The 8976-nt window shown below is 39.1% G+C and overlaps 1 protein-coding gene across 2 annotated transcripts in view; it reads left to right on the forward strand.

Moving 5' to 3' along the window:
• MDFIC (MyoD family inhibitor domain containing) overlaps nucleotides 1-8715 on the forward strand; it is a 176837-nt gene extending 168122 nt beyond the window's left edge. For both annotated transcript variants that reach the window (XM_077834251.1, XM_077834253.1), the window contains 2 exons: nucleotides 2300-3074; nucleotides 7991-8715. The gene's annotated coding sequence lies outside the window, so the exon portion shown is untranslated. The remainder of the gene's footprint in view (nucleotides 1-2299; nucleotides 3075-7990) is intronic.
• The last annotated feature ends 261 nt before the right edge of the window (nucleotides 8716-8976 follow it).

Genomic DNA, 8976 nt, shown 5'->3' on the forward strand with positions numbered 1-8976 from the left:
TATGTATTGCAGTGCAAAGTACTAGCTCAGTGTGCATGGGTCATGACACCTTCTAGTGGGCAGCTGGATAAAAGTCCAGCTTGTGTTCTTCTAACTGTTCTGGATTCTATTCACAATAAGGACCCATATATCTATATATGGGTATGAAGATTGGCACCTGGCCTTTGGATAGGAACATCTGTGAACCTCAGATGCTAAGGGGAAAACTTTCTTAAAGGAAGTTACTGGCTCAGTGTGTGCAATCATATTGCTACAAGTAATTGCTCACAGAAAGAACATGAGATTCTTGCTGAGTAAGGGAAATCCTCCTTTGGCTCAAATTGTATTTATTTATTTATTTATTTATGTTGGGATTTATACTAAAATGGATAAAAAACGATAGAAGGCTGTGTTTTTTACCCTGCTGCTGGATGTCTGTGATGTAGTTAATGACCAAAGTGTCTGTATGCCTGTAACCCATTACATCTGTCAGCATACTGGGACAGCATGCACTCTCTGAGGTGTGGGGAGAAAAAACAGAGGAGTCACCTGGCTCCTCAGCCTTCATTAGTGCTGATAGCCAGGTTAGCACAGGAAAATTGTATGTTTGAAAATATGCAGGCTCCGTATAGATGACTGATGGCTTATGCTTTGGAATATTGCAGTTCTTATAGGAGTATCTCCTCATGCAATCTAGAGGTGAGACAGCCATAAGTGGAAAGTAGAGGTGTTCTACAGCCTTCAGGATGTGGGAGGAGACGCTGGTAAGACATTTATTGTGAGAGCAGAGGACTGGGAGCAAGATCTCCAGTTCTTTTTCTTGCTCTGCTGTGTGGTAAAGTGCCAAGTCAGTTAGGATTTAATTCACCTATAGCATGGAGGGCCAGTGCAAGGTCCTTTGTACCACACAGGGGTTGGACAGGGGATGAAGGCATAGGCCTGTGAAGGAATATGTGAAAGGTGGACTGGGGGCCAGCTACGGGACGAGCAGCTGAAATTGCTCCACCAATCCTCACAACTGTTATTTAGGGGCTGCAGGAACCTTGGATTTTGGATTGTGACTCTTACTTCGGCTTATTGCAGATGATGTGGATTTACCCTTGTCTCTGCCTCCATTTACCCATTTGCAAAGTGGATGTAATAGTAGTTACACGTGTTATTCACAGAAATGTTGTGAGGCTTAATTAAATACTATTTTTTAAATATCTTGAAGTCCTTTGATGAAAGGCTTTATGTTGTTGTTATTTGGTAGATGCAAATGTGTTCTCCAAAGTACACCTGTAACCATATTATAAATCATTATTTTAATATATTTTGTTATGTGTGGTAAGATTTACATCTAGAATGTCTTTTTTTTTTGTTATTTTACTGCTCTTTGTGCTTGAGGCATTTCTAGCAAACTAAGAGATCTTCACATGCATAGACAAGTTGCACTCCGGCTGTCTGTAGAGAAATGATTTAGAATAAAGAGAACATCATTTTTAATGCACTACAATAAGTAAAGATTTTACTATGAATTAATAGAATTAATATTTAATGAAATCCCAGTCTTATTTTGTTTGTGTAACATCTGTCTCTTATTATCATTTTTGTCCATCGCTCAATGCTGTTGCCATTCAAAACAAGTAAAAGTAATTTTTTTCTTACAAATCCCGCAATTGAGCAAACTGTATCTCTTTTATAAACCTCTAAAAATTCAGAATATACAGAGAGAGAGTTCTTAAAACATTAAAATGACAATTGGCTTATCTGGTCTTTTGTGGCACTATACAAAATGATATCGGATTTCTGACATCAAAATCAGCGATACAGATTGCCTTTAAAAATACAGAATGTGTTGCTTATGTCAGGAAACAATGTCTCACAAATAACAAAGCACCTTTTGTTCTTTAGTTAATTAGCTCATTATACTTTAGGTACATAATTCTTTCTAAAAAAGCAAACACATCTGAACAGGAATCACAAAAAAGTTATGGACGGTAAATTCAGGCAGCATAAAAATGTTAAAGATGTCGACTTTCCATGAAAGATGTATGTGGTAGCATGAAAGAATTTAAGCTTGTGGAACCAATGCTGGTGTAATGTTTTAATTCCTATCAGTTAAAAAGACGTTCTATTGTTTGTAAATAAAAAGGAAATATTTCACTGAGGCACTTCCATCTGTTACCTTAACAATGAGTGAAGTCATGCAGTTAATCACAGTATTTTCTAAAAAAGGATTTAAACTTGAAGCTCGGCTCTTATATCCCCATGCAGTTATAAAACACTTACCCACCAAGAACAACTATTTCTGACTGTCAGTGTTGTGTTTTAATTCCAGTATGGGCTAGTTCAGAACTCAAAGACATGGATTTCCTACTGAGTGCTGAGATCTGCTGCCAGGAATGGCTGCTTTCCAAGAAAATGTGCTACCTTTTCAAGATAAGTGTTCTCAGGTGTAAGAATGTCTTCACTGCTGAATATGTTTGCTTGCAACATTTTTAACAATATGTAATCTTCCAAATATTTAATTTAAGCAAGCTGTGCAACATAAAAATAATGGGGAAAGAAAAACCTTGATGGCTCAGAACTCTAATCCTTTCTAGCGCTAGTGGTGTGCTCTGCTGAGGACTGTGATTCCAATCAGTGCACTGCTCTCAAAGCTGGGAAACAGACTGGCAGGACTAGCACTGCAAGGCAAGTTTCAAGTTCGGTCGCTCAACAAAAAGCCTTTCTTTTTTTTAATTACAGATATTGCTTTTCCCTAGGGAAGGAATTCTGGGACAATACTGGTGCATACTGGGAAATTTTAGATCACAGTATTTATCTACATAGCCCATTACGGACTAGTGAAAAGGCTGTTTTGGAGCATAATGGATAGTGACTTTTTTTTTTTTTTTTTTTTGCTGTTGCGTTTACTCAGCCATCTGGTCTAAGCATCCCTGATGGTGCTGTAAAGTCAGGAAAAATGTTACATTCATTATGGAGAATTCCTGAGGAAAACTGAAAACATGTTCAAAGGCAAATAGCAGTTTCAAGGATGTCTTTGACACTCCGTACCGCTTCTCAGAGTGCTGCAGTGAAAAGATTGCCTATGTGATGTGTACCTGAAATTAGTAAGTGCAGGAAATTGCTTCCTTTAAAAAAGAAAAAAAATGTCTGCTATGGAAACTTTAAACCACAAACCACTGACATATATGTTAGTATAGGATTGCCTTTTAAAACATACATGCAATTTAAAACGATATAATTACATTGTGTTTGAAACACCGACATTTCATATAAAAATGTGTGGCATATACAACAGGGGCACGGGCACTATTCAGTATACAAAAAACATACAAAGTTCTTTTTACTGTTTGAGATTCACTTCCATTCCAACCCTAAAAAGGAAGCACCCTCTGCTGGCTCCTACTAGATATTACTTTATTCCTTTGAAACATTCAGCTATAAACTGTAAAATAAATTGCTCTGAATTAGGTTCCTGAGGTTCATTTCTGATCAATTTGTTAATCTGAGTGGTACTACTTGTGGCTAATTGAGCAAAAATTACTCTTAACTCATTCACTTTAAGGTAATGATGGTGATACTAAGCCAGGATCAAAAAGGTGTCACATATTACCTTTAAATTAATATTGAGGTTCTGCGCAAGCAGATAATGCAATCTACACTGACAATTTTTTGCTGAAAATTAAAACCAAATATTGGCTATTTTTGTGTTGATATGTAAAACATGTAATCCTGGGACAGAGAGACAGGAAAGTTTTAGAACTAATCTAACTATATGTATTTCAGATAGGAAAAATGTATTGGGACAAATGTAGGTCCATCAAAATGGGGGGATGGGGATGGAGATGCTGCCTGATTTCTAGAAAGTGAGAATCGATACATTAAATGTCCTTTTTACTGTTAAAATATTGGAAAGTACAACATGCCCAACCCATACATTTCTGCCAGCTTATGTTACTCAATAAAATATTATTTTTGAAAATGTTTCTTTCCTTTTTTAGTGTGTAAGTTAAAACAATAAAATAAAAATCAAGTAGATTTTTTTTTTCAAAATGTCCCTATGATCTGCTGTATCAGATTGTGCCAGTCAGTGACTTGATCAAAAATGGGGCAACTGAAGTGATATATCTTTAGTACAATGTATGTATTCCTCTCTAAGAGCTGAAATGGGCAAAGGCTGTCCCATGACTTTGTAGTTCAACGTTTGCAACTCTGACCTTCTGATTTGGTTTAAACTTTCTCAAATAGTGATTAATTACACAATACTACATGGTAGTATATATTTTTCACTTATGCCCCAAATGAGGATTTTAGGGCCTTGATGTAGGGCCTTGATGCTTAATTTTAAGAACAGGAGCTGAATTTGGGGCCTTACGTAGTAGAATATACTCAACCCATTTTCCAAAGTGATTCCACCCATTCAGCATGGTTTTGAGGAATATAGTATTTTAAAGTTTTGTCAACATCCCCACTGAGCTGCTCTCATAATTGAGGGAGCCCACCAGTTAGCCATACAGCGACACATTAAGATTCTGAATTTGATGGACTAGAAGTTGGTTGTGCTTTTTTTGTGAGGGTAGAGAGGTGTGTTTGCTAGTGTAAAGCCATGTGAGGGATTTCTTTTAGGAATTGGCAGCCATTTCCCCCATTTCATGAAATGTTTTAGTACATATACCTACATGCAATGGCACTGAACACAGCTTTCAGCAATGCAGGATGCTGTACTGTGGCAGAACTAAATGAAGAGCAGGATTTAATAGTTAAGGCAATTTTAATAATTATTTTAAAAAATGGAAAACAACCTGATATTTTAGAAAACTAATCTGAATATAACTCATTAGCATGTCAGTCCTGGACAATAACCCAGATATGGTCAAACTCATGCAACATTGAGTGGCAGCTAGAGATTATAGATTATATAGATTATATCTATATAATTATAGATTATATAGATTATATAGATTATAGATTATATAGATTATATCTATATAATTAATAATTATATATTATAGATCATATATAGATTAATAATTATAGATTATATAGATTATATCTATATAATTAATATCTATATTATAGATAATTTCATATACCTTGGAGTTCAAAATTACAGTTAATGTTGTATGCATGACTGATTTGAAAAGAAGGAATGTGTATGTTAATACAAAGTGTTGCAAATAGTTACACAAGTAGAACTGGGCCAACTGGCAATAAAATTCAGAAATAGCACTTTTTTATTGTCTACACACACTGAAAGATAATCTCTGAGGATTTTTAGGCTCAAGTTCTTTCAGTCTCCTGTAGAGAAATGACCACTTTTGTAGCATATTTTCTGTGGCAACATTCCAGGCCATTTCAGGCCTTTTCACTTTCAGTTTTGTGATAGGCCTTTATTTAACATGTCTTTTCTTTCCTTTCATTGTGTGTTAGGTTTTTATAAAACATTGCACTTTTGCAGCGTTTATATTCCCAAAGCTTTGCAGAATAATTCTAATAGAGTTGTTAGATAGTGTGCACAACAAGGAGAGAATATAATAGAAGGCAGGGGAGGAAAAAACTGTTTTCAGATGAACTTGGGAATGAGATGGAGAACTGATAAAGTGGAAGGTACTGGAAGGCAGTTCCAGATGACAGGAACTGCAGTAGAAAAGACTCTCATGTCAACAGTGGGAGATTCTTTGGAGGGCAGACAGACAAGAAGTGATGAGTGGAGATTCTTTGAAATGTAAGAACTGAAAAAAAGAAGTACCCCAGTATTACAAATGCATGTGTTCTAGAAGTCACCTAAACTCCCATTCTGTTACTGTGGACCCCATGAAGAGACTCCATGTGAGTTCAAGGGTCCACACAAGTGTCTCTGTTTGAAGACTTTGGGCCAACAGCTCTTTTTAAGTCATTTTGGGCTGATACATAAATACATCACATTTGGGGAATTTTAAAAATACATATTCAGAATGACTTCTACAATGTGCATTTCTCTCTACAGTGGTTCAGAAGATGCTATTGTGTGGCTAGATCTTTGGATAAATTTAATGATATAAATTATAGAGGCATTTTGGTTCTTATACTGCACCCATCACCTTGGTGTCACAGAAAAAAATTAGCAGGTGCTTAGCACCCACCAGCAGCCAAGCTCCCTTCCTCTCCCCCCACTCTTGCCCACCTGTGGCCCCTACAAATCAACTCCTTCCCCTCCCTCCCAGTGCCTCCTACATGCCGTGGAACAGCTGTTCTGCAGTGTGCAGGAAGATCGCTCAGGGGAGGGGAAAGAGCGGGGATGGGGCGCTTGGGGGAGGGGGCAAAAAGAGACAAAGCAGGGGCATAATGGGGGTGGGAAGAGGTGGGGCTGTGTTTGGGGGTGGGGGGAAGGGGTGCAGTTGGGGTGGGGCCTGGGGCTGAGCAGGGATTGAGCAGCCCCGGGGAAAATGTGAAGCTGGCACGTGTCTCTGACTACCTAGAACGCATGTTTTCCTAAGAAATAATAGTAGAACTTTTGAAGCACATAGAGGTCTGCTGTGTAAAAATTTTTCTTTGTCTTTAATAAAAACAGTGGTGCCTAGGCTTCCTTCCACTTAGTGGTGGGGAGAGGATAAAATCAAATAGAAAATCATGGCGGATCCATGTACAGGGGGATGGTAGCTAAGTGGGGCTCTCCCTTGTGCCCTGTTTAATCATTTTTTCCCTCTGCAAAATATGTGGGCTGGCCCAGGGGTCGGAGCAGGATCACACTAAGCACTATGCTCCCTGCAGCAAATGCAGCTGAGCCGTGAGAAAAGTCTGTGGAGAATTAATGTAGCCTGAGGTGGTATTAATTTAAGATGTGCACACTATGACTCTCTTCTGCAAAGTCACAGTGCAGCAAGGGGCCTGTAGCCAACAGCTGTGGGTTCTCATACCACACTGTGGATATCCATGATATCTGAGCACCTCCAATAGTAACTATTATCACACCACTGCAGATTGCAAAACTGAGGCAGAGAGATTAGTGACTTGAGAAAGATCACACAATGAGTCAGTGTAAGAGCTAGGATTAAAACTCAATAATTCCCGGCTCCCAGTCCTAAACTCAACCCATTAGACAGTGCTTCCCTTGCAGAATCACACCAACTGAAGAAAAGGAAAATAAAAAAATGCTAAACCATGCACTTGTAATTCCCCCCCCCTTCTTTCTATGCTATTAGTTTAAAATAGCTAAGAGGATTTTTCTACAAATTTAATTTGAAAAAAGTGATGCCAGACTATGATCAAGTAGTACTTTAAAAAACTCGTTTGTATTCTGTGGGGGGAGGGGGAGAAAGGAGTTTACAGTAGAAACACTGAACACGTGGCAAACGTGTATTATGATTTTATTGAGGATGGCCTATGAGTCTAATCATGTCACCTTCATTTTTCAATTAAAACATGCTTGCATTAAGTCTTCTTTATGCTTATCCAATGGGACAATGGGAGCTGTGAAGCTAGTGCTCAGGGCCGGGTGGGGGCAGCGCAGAGAGCTGCCTAGCCGCGCCTGCTCCTAGGAGCATCAGGGACATGTCGCCACTTGCGGGAAGCCACCTGAGGTGAGCCCCGCCCAGATCCGGCACCCGCACCCCCTCCCGCACCCAAACTCCCTCCCAGAGCCTGTGCCTCACACCCCCTCCCATGCCCCAACCTCCAGCCTTGAGCCCCCTCCCACACCCAAACTCCCTCCCTCTTAGTAAACTGGAATTTTTTTACTTACCGGCACCCCCCTTTCCCTCAACATTCCAGATAACAAAACTTTTACTGTATTATGCATGTACAGAGGTTACAGTTTATAGAATTCAGCAAGGAAAAGAATGAGTTCTAGACCAATTTCTTTCCGGTGTTCAAGTATTAAGATTTCAAGGGGACCCAGCTGATTGTTCTTGTTTGAATTAGCCCTAATATATCATATTAGCTCTGTGGAATCCTCATGAACTTTATATGATCTAATGTCATAGTGACATGTTTCAGTATTTGCTTTGAACATTCTCTAATTATAAAATGCTTGTGTCTCCTACAGATATCTTAGGATTCAATAAAAAGGCACCAGCTCTTAGAGTTGGGGGCATTTTCTCTCGATTTCTATTGAACAGTATGGACTACTGGACATTATCTGTTCCCCTGCTTCCACCATCCAATGCCAAACAGATGTTCTAATGTTGTCCTTGAAATCCCGACAAGTGGAGGCCATCAGAAAGAATGAGGTAGAGCTCCAAGGACTGTAAAAATCTTCACAAGAGGCCCTTATTAACATTGCTCCTGCACCTTAAGATCGGAAATTATACCTTCTGATTCAGTACAGGCTTCTGCAGATCATTTGTGGAGATATAAGTAAGGAGCCTCCATTAAAAAGAGGAATACTACTTTGCACAGTCTCTCAAGAGAGCCTGAGCTTTTTCAGAGTAATGAAGAAATGTCAGTGAAAGTAGATGGTGCGTGTGTGCATGCATGTTGTGGGGAGGGGGAGAAAGGATGTAGTCAGACTCTAGAATTTTTACATTTCAACTGTCTTTTGGAAATCACTTGTATACTCTAAAACACAATCCCTAACTCTCCCCAGGCTATTAAAAGTGGTCTGCATACAAAGCTGTACAAAAAAATTGATTTGGCAAAAGCTGTTTTAAGTGGTCGCTGGCTTCAAGGATGCACTGGCACCCTTGGCTCTAGGTCCAGCATGAAGGGGAGGATATTTATCTGTTATGTATGTGGTAGGCTGATAGTAAAATGGAATATGTTCTTCTCTGACGTTTGTCTCTGTATTAATCTCACTATCAGGGCCACATATTGAGGATAGTAGGTAATGTTTGGGCTGCATGTTATCACCATCACTGTTTGCTGTGCCATCAGCTAGAAGTTTAAATAGGCTCGTGTAAGGCCTGATCTGAAGCCCATTCAAATTCATGGAAAGATTGCCAATAATTTGAATGGGCTTTGGCTCAGGACCATAACCCACTTCCTCATAACCACTACCACATTAATCCCAGACAACGTGAGTCTGTAACACAA

Source organism: Eretmochelys imbricata, chromosome 1, assembly GCF_965152235.1.
Source record: "Eretmochelys imbricata isolate rEreImb1 chromosome 1, rEreImb1.hap1, whole genome shotgun sequence".
Lineage (NCBI taxonomy): Eukaryota > Metazoa > Chordata > Testudines > Cheloniidae > Eretmochelys > Eretmochelys imbricata.